This window comes from Theropithecus gelada, chromosome 4, assembly GCF_003255815.1.
Source record: "Theropithecus gelada isolate Dixy chromosome 4, Tgel_1.0, whole genome shotgun sequence".
In the NCBI taxonomy this organism is placed as follows: domain Eukaryota; kingdom Metazoa; phylum Chordata; class Mammalia; order Primates; family Cercopithecidae; genus Theropithecus; species Theropithecus gelada.
The window spans coordinates 69,674,765-69,694,429 of NC_037671.1; positions in this window are offsets into that span (position 1 = coordinate 69,674,765).

Genomic DNA, 19,665 nt, shown 5'->3' on the forward strand with positions numbered 1-19,665 from the left:
TAACCACAGAACTTTGAGAGGCTGAGGTAGGCAAATTGCTTGGACACAGGAGTTCAAGACCAGCCTGGGCAACATGCAAAACCTCCTTTCTACAAAATACACAAAAAAATAGCCGGGCATGGTGTGCACACCTGCAGTCTTAGCTACTCAGGAGGCTGAGGTGGGAGGATCACTTGAGCTCAGGAGGTAAAGGCTGCAATGAGCTATGATTATACCACTGCACTGTAGCCTGGGTGACAGAGGGAGACCCTGTCTCAAAAAAAAAAAAAAAAAGATAGCAATACTTCCCACTTCCTGATTGATGTGTGGATTCAACACAAACCTTATTAAAATCTCATCTGCCTTTTTTTTTTTTTTTTTTTTTTTTGAGACAGTCTCCCTCCGTTGCCCAGGTTGTGGAATGGCGTGATCTAAGCTCACTGCAACTTCTGCCTCCCAGGAGTCAATTGATTCTCGTGCCTCAGCCTCCTGAGTCACTAGGACTACAGGCGTATGCCACCATGACCAGCTAATTTTTTTTTTTAATTTTTATTTTTAGTAGAGACCGGGTTTCACCAGACTAGTCTCGAACTCCTGACCTCAGGTGATTTGCCTGCCTCGGCCTCCCAAAGTGCTAGGATTACAGGCGTGAGCCATCACACCTGGCCTTCGTCTGCCTTTTTTGAATAAATTGACGAGCCGATTCTAAAATTCAAATGGAAATGCAAGGGACCCAGAATAGCCAAAACAATGAACAACAATAACACAAAGAACAAAATATAAAGGGCTCATACTTTCTGATTACAAATTTTACTAAAATCTATAGTAATCAAGACAGGGTTGTCCTGGCATAAGGAAAGACATACAGATCAAAGGAAAAAATTGAGAGTCCAAAATAAATCCTCACATTATGGTCGATTGATTTTTGACCAGGGTGACAAGACAATGCAATGGAGAAAGAATAATCTTTTCAACAAGTGATGCAGGGACAACTGATAGCTATATACAAATATATGAAGTTGTACCTGTTCCTTACACTAGATACAAAAACAAACTCAAAATTGGCCATAGAACTAAATGTAAGAGCTAAAATTATAAAACTATTAAAACCATAGGAGTACATGACCTTGAGTCAAGTAATGAGTGATTTCTTAAATACAATGCCAAAAACACAAATGACAAAAGATAAAATGGACTTCATCAAAATTTAAAATGTAAGACATCCCAGAGGATGGGAGAACATGTTTTCAATTCGTTTATTTGACAAGGGGCTTGTATCCAGAATATATGAAAAATACTTTTAACTCAGTAGTAAAAATAGAAATAGACAAAGGATCCAAACACACACTTCTCCAAAGAAGATATACAAATGGCCAATGAATACATGAAATGATGCTCAATATTAGTCATTACGAAAATGCAAACCAAAATGACAATGAGACACCTCTTCACACCCACTATAATGGCTATAATCAAAAAGATAAACAGCCCAGGCATAGTGGCTCACGCCTGAATTTCCAGCACTTTGGGAGGCCCAGATCGGAGGATTGCTTGAGGACAGAAGTTCAGGACCAGCCTGGGCAATATAATGAGACCTCACGTCTACAAAAAATTTTAAAAATTAGCCAGGTGTGCTAGGCTCATTGGTTCATGCCTGTAATCCCAGCACTTTGGGAGGCCGAGGCGGTGGATCACTGAGGTCAGGAGTTCGAGATCAGTCTGGCCAACATGATGAAACCCTGTCTCTACTAAAAATACAAAAAATTAGCCAGGCGTGATGGCATGCACCTGTAATCCCAGCTACGTGGGAGGCTGAGGCAGAAGAGCGCTTGAACCCTGGAGGGGGAGGTTGCAGTGAGCCAAGATCGTGCCGCTGCACTCCAGCCTGGGCAACAAGAGTAAAACTCCATTTCGAGAAAAAAAAAACAGCCAGGTGTGTTGGTGCATGCCTATAGTCTCAGCTACTTGGGAGGTTGAGATGGGAGGATCACTTAAGACTGGAAGTTTGAGGCTGTATAGAGCTAAGATTGTGCCACCATACTTCGACCTGGGCAACAAAGCAAGACCTATCTCAAAATACAATAAAACAGCAAAATAAAAAATAAAGAAAAACAAGTGTTGGTGAGGATGTGCAGAAACTGGAATCCTTGTACATTGCTGGTGGAAATGTAAATTGGTGTGGTTGCTTTGAGAAAATGTTAGGTCGTTTCTTTAAATGTTAAATGTAGAGTTACCATATGGCCTACCAATTCTACTCCTGAATATATGCCCAAGAGAAATGAATACACATCCACATAAAAACTTATACATGAATGGGCATAGCAGCATTATTTGTAACAATAAAAAAAAAGGAATAGTCCAAATGTCAAATTGATTACTTGAAAATAAAATGTGATATATATGTAAAATGGAATATATTATATATTCAAATGAAGAGAAACAAGATGCTGAAAACATATGCTAAGTGAAAGAAACTAGTTATAAATGACCAAAATTGTATAATTCCATTTGTGTGAAATGTCTAGAATAGGTAAATCTATAAAAATAGAAAGTACATTAGTGTTGTCTAGAACTAGGGGGAAGATTGGGGGAAATGGGGAGCATGTTCTAATGAGTATGGGGTTTCTTTGGGGGTAATGAAAATGTTCCAAATTGATTGTAGTGATGGGCCAGGCACGGTGTCTCGTGTCTGTAATCTCAGCACTTTGGGAGGCCGAGGCAGGTGGATCACCTGAAGTCAGGAGTTTGGGATCAGCCTGGCCAACATGGTGAAACCCTGTCTCTACCGAAAATACAAAAAATTAGCCAGGCATGGTGGTGGGCGCCTGTAATCCCAGCTACTCAGGAGGCTGAGAGAGGAGAATCGCTTGAACCTGGGAGGCAGAGGTTGCAGTGAGCCAAGATTGCACCACTACACTCCAGCCTGGGCAACAGAGTGAGACTCTGTTTCTAAAAAATAAAAAAAAATAGTAATGATAGTTGTATAACTCTGACTATAATAAACACCATTGAATAGTATACACTGAATGGGTGAATTGTATATGAATTATATATTATAAGCTATTTTTAAAAAGAAAAATGTTTAATTGAAGTAAAAAACTAAGGAACTGAAATGCCTAACCAAGTATAGACTTTAATATTTGTGGGCAGTTAAAAAAAATTTTATGCTGAGAGTTTATAGACAAAGTACTGTTGATCTATAAACTCTTAGCATAATGCAGTACTGCTTATAAGTTACTTGGATTCGTTTTTTTCTTCCTTCTGTAGTTACAATGTTCGTTTGGGACACAATTAGGTTCATTTGTTTTGTTTATATTCAATTTGGGTTTTTTCCTCCATCCTTATTGATTTAATTTTACTTTTTGAATATTTAAACATTGGTATATTGAAATATTCGTATACATTTAAATATCAGTATTAAACATTTCAGAGAACTGTTATTTCTTCCTTTACTCTTTCCACTTTGTTTCTTTCTTTCTTTCTTTTTTTTTTTTTTTTTTTTTGAGACGGAGTCTCGCTCTGTCGCCCAGGCTGGAGTGCAGTGGCCGGATCTCAGCTCACTGCAAGCTCCGCCTCCCGGGTTTACGCCATTCTCCTGCCTCAGCCTCCCGAGTAGCTGGGACTACAGGCGCCCGCCACCGCACCCGGCTAGTTTTTTGCATTTTTTAGTAGAGACGGGGTTTCACCGTGTTAGCCAGGATGGTCTCGATCTCCTGACCTCGTGATCCGCCCGTCTCGGCCTCCCAAAGTGCTGGGATTACAGGCGTGAGCCACCGCACCTGGCCTCCACTTCGTTTCTAACTAAGCCCTGTATATGACCAGTTTCATTTGTTTCTTGTTGTCTTTCCCGTGTTTCTTTTTAGGAAAAGACTTTTGAGAAGCAACCAAGTAAAAAGAAGCATTAAAAACTGAAAACATAACAAAATTGGAAAACAGAGCTAATATAAAACAGATAAATTCACTTATTAAAAATCTGTTTGAATTTTAAAACAAAACTAAATATAAGCACCAAATAGGAGGCACATATAAAACAAAGTGACTCAGTTTGAAAGTAAAAGGATGGGCCAGGCACAGCGGCTCGTGCCTGTAATCCTAGCATTTGGGAGGCCGAGGTGGGGGGATCACTTGAGCCTGGAAGTTCAAGGCTGTCTGAGGTATGGGCGTGCCACTGCCCTCCAGCCTGGGTGACAGAACAAGACCCTGTCTGAAAAAAAGAAAAAAGAAAATAGGAAAAAAAAAAAAAAAAAAAAAAGTCCGGACGCGGTGGCTCACGCCTGTAATCCCAACACTTTGGGAAGCCGAGGCAGGTGGATCACAAGATTAGGAGATCGAGACCATCCTGGCTAACACAGTGAAACCCCGTCTTTTTCTAATAATACAAAATTTTAGCCAGGCGTGGTGGCGGGCGCCTGTAGTCCCAGCTACTCGGGAGGCTGAGGCAGGAGAATTGCTTGAAGCCGGGAGGCGGAGGTTGCAGTGAGCAGAGATTGCACCACTGCACTCCAGCCTGGGTGACAGAGCGAAACTCCATCTCCAAAAAAATAAAAAAATAAAATTAAAAAAAGAAGAAATATGGCCCCAAAATCACACAAAATGAAAATAGAGACCCTAATGTTAATATCAGATAAGGCTGGCGGGCACAGTAGCTCGCCTGTAATCCCAGCACTTTGGGAGGCTGAGGTGGGCAGATAGTCTGAGGTCAGGAGTTGAAGACCAGTTCAGCCAGCCTGGCTAAACCCCTTCTCTACTAAAAATACAAAAATTAGCAGGGCATGGTGGTGCAGGCCTGTGGTCCCAGCGGCTTGGTAGGCTGAGGGAGGAGAATCGCTTAAGCCTGGGTAGGGGAGGTTGCACTCCAGCCTGAGTGACAGAGAGAGATTCGTCTCAAAAACAAACAAAACAGAAAAGGTTGAACTTACAGGAAAAAGCATTAAAGTAGACAATGATAGTGACTTTATAGTGATAAACAGGTACAATAAAATTTCATACACATTGACCTACAGTTCCACTTTCAATTAAGATATATATGTAAAGGTTATTACAGTGTTGTTTATAATAGCAAAAGACTGAATATAGCAAAAAGAAGTCTATCATTAGAAGACTTGTTGAATAAATTATAATATAGAATACTATACAGCCAAGGAAAATAATGTACTCCTAAGAAACACCCTCCAAAAAATATATACATATTTTTTGAGACAGATTCTCACTCTGCAGCCCAGGCTGGAGCGCAGTATGGCAATCTCAGCTCACTGCAAACTCCACCTCCCGGGTTCAAGAGACTCTAGTGCCTCAGCCTCCAGAGTAGCTGGGATTAAAGGCTTGAACTACCACGCCTGGCTAATTTTTATATTTTTAATAGATATGGGTTTTGCCATGTTAGCCAGGCTGATCTCAAATTTCTGAGCTCAGGCAATCCACCCTCCTTGGCCTCCCAAAGTGCTAGGATTACAGACATGAGCCACCGTGCCTGGTCTAAAAAATATTTTTAAACAACAAAAAAGCAAGATACAGAATAGTGTGTACAGCATGCTTCCATTTGCAGTTACATTCTGTGTGTGCTAATTACAAAATTAGACAATTTTGGGAGTATCTATAAATTGCGTCTGGGGAGGAAAACTAAGGAATTAGGATGAGGGGCTTTTTTGTGTGTTTAGAAAAATATATACTTTCTAACCCTATTTGGATCTTCTCTGTATGCACATATAAACTCTTCAATTACAAAAAGCTAATTTTAAAAGGTTTAAAAGATAAAAGTCCCTTCCAGGCTCAAAATTCTATTTTCTCATCATACTTTGTGAAGCTGTTCAAAAGAAAATGTCTAAGAATCCATCATAAATTGAGGTATGAATATTAGAAAATGGTGATGAATGTGTTTTGAAACTTGAGTGCTGCTGACTGTTTTGTAAAAACCTTGTGTTTAGTTTTATCTCAGAGGATTGGATGTCACAGAATGTACCACAGGACAAGTCTGGCTATTGCTTTCTAAGATAAAATGAATCATCTACAAAGGACAGTTTCTGGAAATAAGTGGGAAGGTTGAAGGCATCATGGTGGACTAGAAAGCGTGTTGCTCTTCATATGAGGTTTGAATCCTGGCTCACCACTTACTTTCTGTATGACCTTGAGAAAATGACTTTATCTCTTTGAACCTAAAATTCCTCTTATACAAAGAGGGAATTATTTCTGCTTTACTTGTGTCCTAAGAGGTTGCAAGGATCTAGTGAGATAATGGATATGAAGAGGCTTGCCAAGTCCAAGGAGTTATTCATTTCACTGAACATCAATTACTTATTCAGCATATGTAGATTATGTATTGAAACCATCTTAAAAAGGATGCAATAGATAGATATATTCAATTATTAGGTTTTAGAGTTTTCTGAGGAGATAGAACTGAGAAGCCACCACAGGCCTACTGGCTTAGAACATACTGGGGATACATTGCTCACTAAAGTGTGTAAACTGGCACCTTAATCAAACATCTGAAATGAAACTGTTTGTCAAATATGCAATTTTAGGATCATGCAGTGGTACAGAAATACTCAGGATAAGGTTTGAGGTACTTAAGTTACTGGGACCTCAGAGATTCATGGTTGCTGTGACAAATATACCACTCCATCTTGCTTGGGGGGAATTGTCATTTCAAAGGTTGGTACAAGAAGAGTAGAGGGAGATGGCCTAATCAAAGGGCAACTTTAATAACTCATAACTCTAGTTAATGGTTAGGAATGCCCTTTCCACATGTGGTTCCAAAGGAGAGGAACAAAGGGAGTTTTTTCGTGGTAAGGTAAAGACTGAAGGTGAAACAGAGCCAACCCTGAGCGGTTCCTGAGGGCCCTCCAGGTGCAGGGACAGAATACTGTGTGTGCATTCCCATGCAGCTGGTGAGCACACTGTCACACATATATCTGTGTCCCCAAAGATGAACTAAAACTCAAATGCACTAAAAGGTATTAATATGGCAAAGATATACAGTCTTGCTTAATAATTCAGCACATGTGTTAACCTAAGGAGGGTTTAAAAGTCATTTATGGAAAAGAGCACTTTATTGTCAGCCCATTTTCAGTTGGTAATTTTATTACCATTTTATGCCAAAGGTTATCACTTCTATATTTTATATTTTTCTCTATATCTGATTTAATATTTTTATGAGACAGATTTAATAAATCATATTATTTCCGAATTATTTTTTACCTCTCTGAATTTTTTCACTCTTTGGCTATCCTTTACCAATTCTTTTTCCCTGGAGTATGTAACCGACTTTCGGGAACAACAAGAAATTAAACATAGGTTTGTAAAAAAAAAAAAAAAAAAAAAATTGTTGCTTGACTGGTACAGGCTCAGAGAGACTCACTGCAACAGTGACTTGTGTTAAGAATACAGTGAGATATTAGCAGCCAACGAGCTTAATATGCACAGCAGAATGACAGATGCTTAAAAAAAAAAACCATAAAGCAAAATAAACTTAGGTTCCATATATGGAAATAAAATGCTTGCAGCGCAGGAAGGTAGTAGTTCTGTTTTCTGCTGGTCAGACCACAACTGAAATAAAGCGTTCAGTTTAGGAAAGCATAGTGTAGGAGAAATATGGAAGAGGGCCATCGAAACGGAATCTGGAAACAGTCATGGGAGGAAGCACAGAAGGGCTGACCGGGGCAAGAAAACAAAAGAGGGAGACAGGACAAAAGTTGGAAAACAGACAAAGAGCCATTAAGTGAAAGAAAATGTGAACTTGTTTTATATTTATCCATAGAGCTAGGATTGTTGCACAGAAAGAATGAAATACATTATGGATTAAATTATTTAAAACAATGTTCTGGCAAATAGACCTATATAAAAATGGCATAGACTATCTTAGCATATACTATCTTGGAAAGTAGCCATTTCCCCGCCATTTGAGCAGAAGATAAATGGACACCTGTCAGGGATACTCTAGAGCAGCACTGACCACTAGAACTTTGTGTGGTGACGAGAATGTCCCATTTCTGTTCTGTCAATACAGTAGCCACTAGTCACATGGTACAAAAGGCCCTTGAAACATGACCAGTTGAATATGACCAAGGAACTGAATTATCTTTAGTAATTGTAACTGAAATGTAAACAGCTACATAGAGCAGTGGCTACCATATTGGAGAGTGCAGCTATAGAATCTAGAAGAAACCCCCACATTGGGCTGGAATTTGGAATAAACCACTTCTAAGAGTTCTTCTAACCTTACCTCCTAATGTCTCCCCTCACCCTGTCTCCTTACCCCTCTACTGCCTATACTTGACTCCAGTAATACAAAATTGCTTTCACTTTCTTAAATACACAAATATTGAATATACAACATTTCATGTTTGTAAATGTGTTCTTTGCATGAATGTTCCTCTGCAATGTATTCTGTTATTTATCTTCACTAACATGCTCAGTTATTTCTGTTCTAAAAACCTTTCCTTTAAAAAAAAAATGTTTTTTTAGACAGGATATTTATCTGTTGCCCATGCTGGGGTACAGTGGTGTGATCACAGCTCACTGCAGCCTTGAATTCCTGACCTCAAGCAAATTTTCTACCTCATCTTCCTGAGTAGCTAGGACTAAACACATGTGCCATCAAGCCCTGCTAATTTTTTTCTTTTCTTTTCTTTTTTTTTTTTTTTTTTTTTGAGACAGAGTCTTGTTCTGTCACAGTACAATGGCATGATCTCGGCTCACTGCAACCTCTGCCTCTTGGGTTCAAGTTATTCTCCTGCCTCAGCCTACTGAGTAGTGAGATTACAGGTGTGCATCACCACACCCAGCTAATTTTTGTGTTTTTAGGAGAGACGGGGTTTCACCATATTGGCCAGGCTGTTCTTGAACTCCTGATGTTGTGATCTGCCCACCTCAAGCTCCCAAAGTGCTGGGATTACAGGCATGGGCTACTGTGCCTGGCCAATTTTTTTATATTTTTTAATGGAGATGGTGGAGGTCTCACTATGCTGCCCGGGCCAGTCTCAAACTCCTGGCCTCAAGCAATCCTCCTACCTCAGTTTCCCGAAGTGTTGGGATTGCAGGCATGAGTCACTGCGCACATCCTAGAAAATCTTTCCTGATATCCCAACACTTACTTCTTCTGTATCTTGGACATATGTCTCTTATTAAATATTCTAACCATCTGTTAACATTTCCCTCTCACTCAGTTTTTAAGGATAGGGCAATTGTATTATCTCCAGCACCTAGCCTAACAACTGGCTTCCGTGGTAGTGCTGTGGAACAGAAATGCAGGATGAACATGCCTGATACTGTAACTGACACATGTATTTACAAAACAATTCCTAAGAAACCTCTTCCACATAAGGGCAGATAGTACAATTTATAATTCATAAGAATAGTCCAGTATCATACAAAAGAAAAGTAAGTAGAAGAAATTAGCACATAATATTTTAACACCTACCTCACGGCCCCCTCCTTGAACATCATTGTATCAGGTTAAGTACCTTACTTTGAAAAGTACTACTGCCTTCAGCAGTGAGATCCAAAAAGGCTAACTAGATTGCTTAAGTTTACTCAGCTACAAAGTATGAGTTGGTTTTAAAATAAAGTGTTACTAAGAATTTATGAGGAGTTTTCGGTAGGTGATAAGGTTCAAAGGAGGAGTGGGGGAAGGAAGTTCAGATCAGATCATGTAGGGTTTTGTAAGCAATGATGAAGTGTTTGGATTTTATTCTAAATGTGATGGAAGTCATTGGAGGGTTTTGAACAGGAAATGAGCATGATCTTGTGTATCTGTATTAATGGCGTCATTGAGGTATAATTGATATACAGAAAAACTATACAAAGTTTAAAGGATCACTATGGCTGATAGAGAATATCTATGAGATGCTGCACTCCAATAATTTCAATTTCAAGCACTCCACTTTCTGATCACCACATTCCAGATTTCTAGTTATTCACGCCAGTATCTCAATCCCAACAATTCTTAACACTACACTTACCACCTTCTCATATCTCTCACTCTTGTTTCATCCTCCTCCTTATCTAGCTTAAATTCCTTGATCAATCACAATCATCCCTTGAATATAGCTTCCATTTCCTTGCCCCATCTCTTTTTCATGCTCATTTGGCAAAGCCCAACATTATTTAAATAGAACTCTCCATATACTTCCCCTTCATCCCAAATATGGCTGGAGAAAAACATCCAACTAAACTATTAAACTATTCTCTTTTCTTTCTTTCTTTCTCTTTCTTCCTTCCCTCCCTCCCTCCCTCCCTTCCTTCCTTCTTTTTTGATGGAGTCTTGCTCTGTCATCCAGGCTGGAGTGCAGTGGCACAATCTCTACTCATTGCAACCTCCGCCTCCCAGGTTCGAGCGATTCTCCTGCCTCAGCCTCCCGAGTAGCTGGGATTACAGGCATGCACCACCAGGCCCAGCTAATTTTTTGTATTTTTAGTAGAGACTGGGTTTCATCATGCTGGCCACGCTGGTCTCAAACTCCTGACCTCAGGTGATCCGCCTGCCCCAACCCCCCAAAATGCAGGGATTACAGGCGTGAGTCACCATGCCCAGCCTAAACTAGTTTGATGTTAAATTTAAACTCAGCAGCTCAAGGATGCCTATAATTCTGCTCAGCAGTGGTATTATAGTTCTCTCATCAAAATTACTCTCTCACCTTCCCTGGTGACTGTACCTTCTCATCTCTCCTAAAAATCTTTACCTTCTCCTTGATTTTCACTCCGAGCTAACTATTAGCTGTTTTTCTGTATGTTTGGCTGAGGAATAGAAGCAATCAGAAGAGAGCTTCCCTAAGTCTGCACCCATCACTAACCCTCAGTGTCTGTGCACTTGTGTGCTGACCCTGTGATGCCCTTGCTGTGCTCCTTGCTCTTCCACTTGCTCCAAAACCTTCCATTTTCACCACTCATGGACAACGCTCCAGCAATTCTCCCATCTACCCCTGTTTCTTCAACTCTTTTCTTGATTTTTCTTTCGTTATACAATATATGTTGTAATTTCTCCCATCTTAAAAAACACCATTTTTTATCCTGCTCCCTCCACCAGCTACTACCCTCTTTCTCTTTCCCTTTATAGAAAGAAAATTGTTAAAGAGTTGATAAAATATTCACTGTTTTAAATTTCCTTCCATTTTCTCTTGAACCCTCTTTAATCGGCCTTTCATTACCACCACTCCACTGAAGCTCCATATTGCAAAATCTCATCTATTCTCAGTCCTCATTTTTCTCCATCTGTCAGGGATTTCATCTTCAAACCCATTTCTTCACTTAACTTCCAGGACACCACAGTCTTCTGATTTTCCTTTTATCTCACTGGCTATTCCTTCTGAACATTCAAGAGCACAGACCTTGGACTTCTCTTTTCTATCTCCATTCATTCCCTTGGTGATCTAATCCAGCCACTTGAATGCCTCATATATGTTTATGATTCCTAGATTCTGCCTTTGGTCCAGATCTGTCCCCTGAACTCTAAGCTTATATATAACCATCTCAGTCGGCATCTCAAATCTACCATATCCCAAACTGACACTTTATCTGCTTTTCCAAACTTATACCACCCAGTGTTCCTCCAAAGTTGATGGCAACTCCACTCTTCCCACTATTCAGGCCAAAAAACCTCGGTGTCATCTTGACTCCTCTTTTTTCTCACATCCAAATTGTTAGAAAATTTGCCCATTTCTTACCATCTTGGGCCGCCCTCAGCTCTTCTCTGACTGCTCCAGAGACTGAGTACTTTTATATCTCATGTACTAGTGGTCCATGGCAGACCATTTGAGAAGCCTTGAGTGTGTAGAGGAGAATAAGAGGGTATGAGAATAAGGTGAAGCTTTCTCAGCAAAAGAAAATAAAAGCAAGAAAGAGTAAGATGATATATTTGGAGGACTGCTACTAGTTTAACATAGTGAGAACAAGGGATGGAAAAGATAAAGCTGGAGAAATTCACAGGGGCTGGATATGGAAGGTCTTCTATTGTTCACTAAGCAGCATGGAACTTTATTTTGCAGCAATGAGGAGTCATTGAAAAGTCTTAGGTGGAGGAAAACATAAGTGGATTTGTGTTAGAAAGATCACTCTTAGAGCAAAGCGGAAGATAAGGTATATAGGGCACACCCCTGGAGCAAGCGGAATCGTTAAAAAACAAACCAAAAAAAGACTATTGTGATAGCCTTGGAGAAAGATGACAAAGGCCTGAACTAAGGGAAGAACTATGGAGATGGAGAAAGAGGGGACAAAGTCAAGAAATCTTAAAAATGCAGAATCCCTCAGATTTGGTGTATCATCGAATATGGGGAAAGAAGAGAGTCAAGGATGCCTCTGTTTTCTGACTTGGGTGCATTTGGATGGTGGTGCCACCACCTGAGATAGGATGGGCGTAATGGGCCGGGATGCAGTGGCTCACACTTGTAATCCCAGCACTTTGGGAGGCCTAGGTAAGCGGATCACCTGAGGTCAGGAGTTTGAGACCAGCCTAACCAACATGGAGAAACCCCGTCTCTACTAAAAATACAAAATTAGCCAGGCGTGGTGGCAGGTACCTGTAATCCCTGCTACTCAGGAGGCTGAGGCAGGAGAATCGCTTGAACCTGGGAGGCAGAGGTCACAGTGAGCCGAGATCGCACCAATGCACTCCAGCCTGGGCAACAAGAGCGAAACTTCATCTCAAAAAATAAAGATGAGTGTAACAATATAGAGGGGTGATGAGTTTCTCTTGGACAGGCTGAGTTCCAGGTATCCAGGGATATCACAGTGAAGACTCCCAGGAAGCTCTAAATTTTATGGGTCAAGAGCTCAGAGAGAGGTTTGGGTTGAAGGTATGAGTTCAGAAGTTATTCGAATACATATCACTTTGTTCTAGCGTGGGCATTGGGATTTCTCAGAAACAGTATGCTGAGGGAGGAGAAAAATGATATAAGGATAACATTAAGTATGCACAGATGAAAAGGAGCCATGAACAGTCAAAATGGTTGGAAGTAAAATGAGAACAAAGAGAGGGTGGTGTTTCAGAATTTAAAGGAAGAATTTCAAGAAAGGGGAATTACCAAGTAAAAGGATTCGCTTAGTCAACTCAGGCTGCCAGAACAAAATGCCATAGCCTGGGTTGTTTAAACAGCAGACATTTATTTCTCACTTTTATTTTATTTTGGAGACTAGGAAGTTCTAGATCAAGGTGCGTACTGATTCAGTACCTTGAAATGATCTTCCCAGCTTGCAGACAGCCCTGTTTTGCTGTGATTTCATGTGGTTGGAAGCAATAAACAGTGCTCTGGTCTCTCTTCCTTTTCTTATAAGAACACTAATCCTATCATGGGGTCCCAGCTCCATAACCTCATCTAAATCTAATTACTTCCCCGAAGGCTGCATCTCCAAATACTATCATATTGGGGGTTGGGGCTTCAGTATATGAATTTGGTGATAAGAGGAGGAGAATATAAACATTTAGTCCATAATAAAAATTAAAGGAGTCCTTTGGATTAGAAGTCAAGAAGCCTTTGGTGGCCTTGCTCAAAACAAATTTTGGTGAAGTTTTGAGTATAGAAGTCTGACGGAAGATAAAGGAAAAAGTCAGAAAGCAAAACAATGACATCAGTCTAGTATTCCAGTACCTGACTTCAAAGGGAAGGAGAAAGTTCTGTATGTACTTGTTTAAAGATGGAGAGATTTGAGTATCTCACAGCTATCTAGAAGGTATCAGTAAAGAATAAGTTGATAATTTAAAAATACTGGAGAGAGGCTAGGCATGGTGACTCATACCTGTAATCCCAGCACTTTGGGAGGCTGAGGTGGGTGGATCACCTGAGGTCAGGAGTTTGAGACCAGCCTGGCCAAATTGGTGAAACACGCTCTCTACTAAAAATACAAAAAAATTAGCCGGATGTGGTGGCAGACGCCTGTAATCCCAGCTACTTGGGAGGCTCAGGCAGGAGAATTGCTTGAATGTAGGAGGTGGAGGTTGCAGTGAGCCGAGATGGTGCCATTGCACTCCAGCCTGGACAACAAGAAGGAAACTCCGTCTCAAAGAAAAAACAAACAAACAAACAAACACAGGAGAGAAAAGGGATGACTGGAGAGAAAGAAGCAAGATCCTCCAGGTAATGGGAGAGGACTGCATCAAGAGAAAGAAGAGTTAGTTGAGTAGAGAAAGGCTGGGGACAGGTAAATGTGTAGGTGTGGGCAGGGCCAGCCAGCTTCTTGGTAGTGTAGCCTTTGCAGTTGCACAGGGCTCACTCTCAGAAGAGGCTTAATTTAATCTGCTGTGGCCACTTTGAAATTCTTAATAACATTGTCTCTGAACTTGTGTTTTGTAAGTGAAGTCCAGGGGACAATGGAACACATGCATGAGCAAAGAAGATATGCCTGGCAGCAGCAAACATACACTCAAGTTTAGGCCTGGCTGCCTGGCATACACGTATGCAACTGAAGCAATCTGAGGAGCCACAGAAACCTGAAGGGGTGGTAGGGGCTAAGCCTTGGATCCAGATTGGCAGGTGTGATGGTGGGAGGAGCAGCAAAAGCAATGTAGTCATGGCCATGGCCCCAGCCCTGGGAGAGAAGCAGGGCTCAGCATGAGGCAGCCCCAGGATCCGCAGAGGGAGGCCAGTTTATGTCTGTCCCAGGATCCCAGCTCTGTGGCATCTGCACAAATATTAACTGTCCAGCATGAACCCTGGGAGAAGAAATCTTGGTACTCAAGAGGCAAACTTTGTAAATAAATTATTGCAAAATAGAAGTGTTAGAAATAAGCATTGCAGTTAAGCATATCATTGACTTAATAGAATCTTTCAGAGTTCAGAATCTCTGGTTTTTAACTACTGCAACACTGCCAAGCAAATATCCATTAAATTATCATTGTAGAAATTTACATTTAAAACAAAAATCATACTCAACACAAAACTGATTTGTATGAAGTGTTAAATCTTTTTGGAAAAATTGTTCCCTGAGAATCATCAGCTCTAGATGTACTAAAACTTATATTTCAAAATTTATCAGATATGTGTCTCAATGTTGTTACAGTTTAAAAACATTAACTTAACAGCACCAACAACAGTTGCATCAACACATTCTTCTCAGAATTAAGAATTATCAAAAATTACTTGCCAACTTTCATTTTAAAAGAATTGATATTGCTTTCAATTATATGCCTTGAAAATGAAATTGCTAAAACTAAAAACTTTGGCAATCTAATAAATTTGCAGAGAAGTGAACCAGAAAAATCTTGTGATTAAAATGTCACATTAATAAAATATTGTTATTATATTATATAAAATTGACACTCAAAATATTATTTTGTATGTAATGAAATATTGTTAAGGGAAAAAATTTTTATATTTTATTACTTTTAACTACAGTTTCTCTTGCTTTTTCAAACAATGGGCCCTGCATTTTCATTTTACATTGAGCCCTGAAAATTATGTAGTTGAACCCGAGTGTGAGGATGGGATGTTGAGGGAGTTCAGGCCTGATATACTCAGCTTATTTTTTTCCTTTTCTGGAAAGTTGGAGGCAAGCAAGTGGGAGAGTGGGAGAGTTCTGTGTGTTGGCTTGAAGGAGAGTTTTAAAGGTTTAAAATGTTATGTGAGGAATCAGTGAGGAGGGAATGTAGCACTTTGAGTATTTTAAAATACTTCAATATAATGATTTCCATAAGCTTTTTTATTACTACATCTATAATGTGTATTTTATGAGCAATCATAAAGAAAACTACATTTGGTAATTATCCTATGTCTACTAAAACATTGGCCAGGTTTAATAGCATATGAAAAGTGGAATACAACTAGCTTGACGTGGTATGAAATAAGTGGTGTGCTAAGGTCTCAATTACAATAGACAGTAGAGAATAAATGTAAAAGTGGCATGTAAACTGTAAAAGCACTATAGGTACTACAGTCATTAAGTTTGGTTGTAGTAAAATATAAATTTTTAAGATGGATTTTTGTTTTTAAAAGTGGAATTTTTTCATTTCTAAAACTGGCCATATTCTTTTTGTTGAAACTTTGAAATTTTTGTTATGTAGAGAAAAATATTACAGGTTCTTCTCTCAAAGTCTACTACTGTTACCATTTTGATGTGTTTTCTTCCAGAATTTTACTCTGCCAATTAATCAGAATGTAAGTGTAATCATATAATTACATGACATATAAATTCTTCATAAATATCACTTTAATATTTATGCAGTAGTCCATTATGGGGCTCTGTCATACGTGATTTTTTCCTCTTACCTATTACTGAAAGTTTAGGTTGTTTCTTTTTTGTGATTTTATTTTATTTTATTTTTTAGACAGAGTCTCGCTCCGTCACTCAGGCTGGAGTGCAGTGGTGCAATCTTGGCCACTGCAACCTCTGCCTCCCAGGTTCAAGCAATTCTCCTGCCTCAGCCTCCGAGTAGCTGGGATTATGGGTGTGTACCACTATGCCTGGCTAATTTTTGTATTTTCAGTAGAGATGGGGTTTTACCATGTTGGCCAGGCTAGTCTCAAATTCCTGACTTCAGGTGATCCATCCACCACAGCCTCCCAAAGTGCTGGGATTACAGGCGTGAGCCACCGCGCCTGGCCCTTTTTTGTGATTTTATATAACTACATACAGATTCCTAACTGAATGCCTTTCCACTTGCAATATTACTGAAATTAAATGAAACGTAATCATATTAAACTTTTCTGCCTGTTTCTCTTTTTTTACAAACACAAATAGGTGAGTCACTGACTCATTTGAGTCTTAGTTACTGTGACCATTGTATATAAACAAAATTATGATTAGAACGTGAAAGGTGAAAAAATACTAAAGCTAACCTCACAGGAAATTACCTTTATAAGCTTATTTTTTGTTATATGGCCTCAGTGTTGAAAATGCCTGAGAATTTCTTAGCAGGGAGGCAAGGTAAATGTTCAGCTATTGTATGATTTGCTGAATTAATAATAGAAGGAGAGAACTCAGAGTGGAAACAGAATGAGGATCTCTGACAGATAAATACACTATTTTATTTCACCTCCAAACTATTTAAATGGAAACACAGGAGGTCATTTGGGAGCACATTTAAATTTTCCCAAATGACGACTAACTAGGGATGTTTCACTTGCCCTCTACTCAATCTGATTTATTAATGGGCGTTCCAGGAGATTTTGTGATTGGGGGACTTGAAGGAGTTAATGCACTTTGCAAAATGCCTAATTTGTATTTGGGATTAATTTACTTCCACAGCAGGATCTGGCTTATTAGAGCTTCAGAAATGTCTAAAGAAAATTCTATGTTAGACACATCACTGAAATGCTTGCCGTCTCCCTGGGAGCCCACATTAAATCAGCTTGGTGGAGTAAACTTATTTTTGTCTTTTTCTTCTCATGAGTTTTTTGCAAAACAGCTGGCCTTTTCTAAAATAAGGTTGATTAACCATTTATAAGATTTGAGAAGGGACTAATTAGTATTGTACATTGATTGGGGATCATAGCTATTTTTATTTAAAAATCACACACAGAGAAGTATTTGTTTGGTGACTTGCTTATAAAATTATGTTTCACGAACCACAGTGTTATAGTGTGACTATTGCGTAGGAACTAGGCCCAGGATTTTTTTTTTTTTATCACTCTTGGTGATTGGGCCCATTGCAATCACTGTCACTCAACTATGTGATTTCACACAATCTTACACGTTGAGGCAAGAGAGAGCAGTAACCCTGACCTCTTGTTTTCACAGATGTCTTCATTCATTTTTCAAGGTAGAGGCTAGAGCTAAAGTCTTTCTGCAGGCCTTTCCTTCAGTGTTGTACAGAAATGACAGGATAAAGCACAGGAGTCTGGCAGTTGAGAAAATGTGACCACAAGGACCCCCTCTCATGTATCCTGACCTTGGATTAGGAGGTTCTTTCAATGCCCTGCTGACACTGGACCAATATTTACCACCAAAAAAGCATCATGAATAACACAAAAGAGCATTGTCTTAATCCATTTGGGCTGCTGTAACAAAAATACCTTATACTGGGTAATTTATAGACAATATAAATTTATTTCTCACAGTTCTGGAAGCTGGAAAGTCTAAGATCAAGGCATCAGCAGATTCGGTGTCCAGTAAGGGCTTGTTCCTCATAGATGGTGGCTCTCTGTGTCCTCACATGGTGGAAGAGGCTCTCTGTTCCCTCAGGCTGATTGTATCACTACCCTTATCCTATTGATAAGGGTGGAGCCCTCATGACTTAATCACTGTCCCAAGGGCCCCACTTCTATATCACTACAATGGGGATTAGGTTTCAACAGGAATCTCGGAGGGACAATTCAGACCATATCAAACATGGAAGGAGTTTCCAGGGCTGAAGCCCTTGGCATCCAATCTCACTACTGCTCTTCTCTCACTATTCCCCAGCTTTTAAGTCCTGTACTTGGAGTTTTTAAAGAACTGAGACATCTCTTTTCCTCTTTACCTACATTCTTAGTAAAACCTCAGACTGAAACTCCTTCTCTATGCCCCGCCTTCCTTTGGCTAAGCCATCATTGGACTTTCAGGTTAGACATCAGCTTCCCTGACCACATCCTGTCCCACTAAGAAATAAAAACAAACAAACCAAAAAACCCCAAAGATACTAGCAACGGCAACAAATTTAGAACCTGTTCACCATTTTCTCATAGCATCCTGCACTTATGCTTGAAATAGCACCTGTACTCTATTAAAATCACCTGTTTACTTGGGGGTGGGGCAGGTCTCCCCTGTTGGACAGTAACATTCTTGAGAACACTGTTCATCTTTATATGCCATTATGTTAAAGAAGTATCAGACATAGTATTTTTCATCAAGAAATTTGCAATCCACTTGTAGAAAAGAGGTATATTTAAAGCCAACAATACAAAATATACATAATTACATAAAGTACAAAATACACATAATGAAGTTCAAAATTGTTTGGTATAATTATTAGATCACCATATAGGCAAGGTGGATCCATGAAGGCTGGAGCCATTTCAGAAGTCTTCCTGGGGAAGTTGAGATTAGAATCGGCCAGATGTTGGCATAGCCTTAGGACTGGAGAGGAGGGTAGGGTGCAGTGTTCTAGGCTGAGAGAGTAAAATGAACAAAAATGTGGAAGATGAGGTGAGCTTTAAAAAATGGGTAAAATTCACCAGATAGAGAAGGCTGGGACATGGAGAAGGAATCTCAAATAGAGGTCACAGCAAGAATGAAGCATGGGGAAAGAACTAGCCTGATAGAAAGAACACTGAATAGTATCCTATGGTGAAAAGTAATTTAGATTAGACTTGACGGGAAACAAATCATTGTAGGTTCATAATTGCCATGGTGGTTTCTTACTTCTCATGACTCCTGAGGAATCACTCATCCCATGATCCTTGCTTTTATATCATTGCCTCCCAAGTTTACTCTGAGCTTGGACATGTGACTTGCTTTGGTCAATAGGATATCAGCCTATTTGGTCAATAGGATATCAACCCTATTAGTGCATTGGGTTTTTTTTGTTTTGTTTTGTTTTGTTTTTTAGTTGGAGTTTCGCTCTTGTTGCCCAGGCTGGAGTGCAATGGAGGCATGATCTCAGCTCACTGCAACCTCTGCCTCCCAGGTTCAAATGATTCTCCTGCCTCAGCCTCCCAAGTTGCTAGGATTACAGGCATGTGCCACCACGCCTGGCTAATTTTGTATTTTTAGTGGAGGTGGGGTTTCTCCATGTTGGTCAGGCTGGTCTCGAATCCCCGACCTCAGGTGATCTGCCCGCCTATG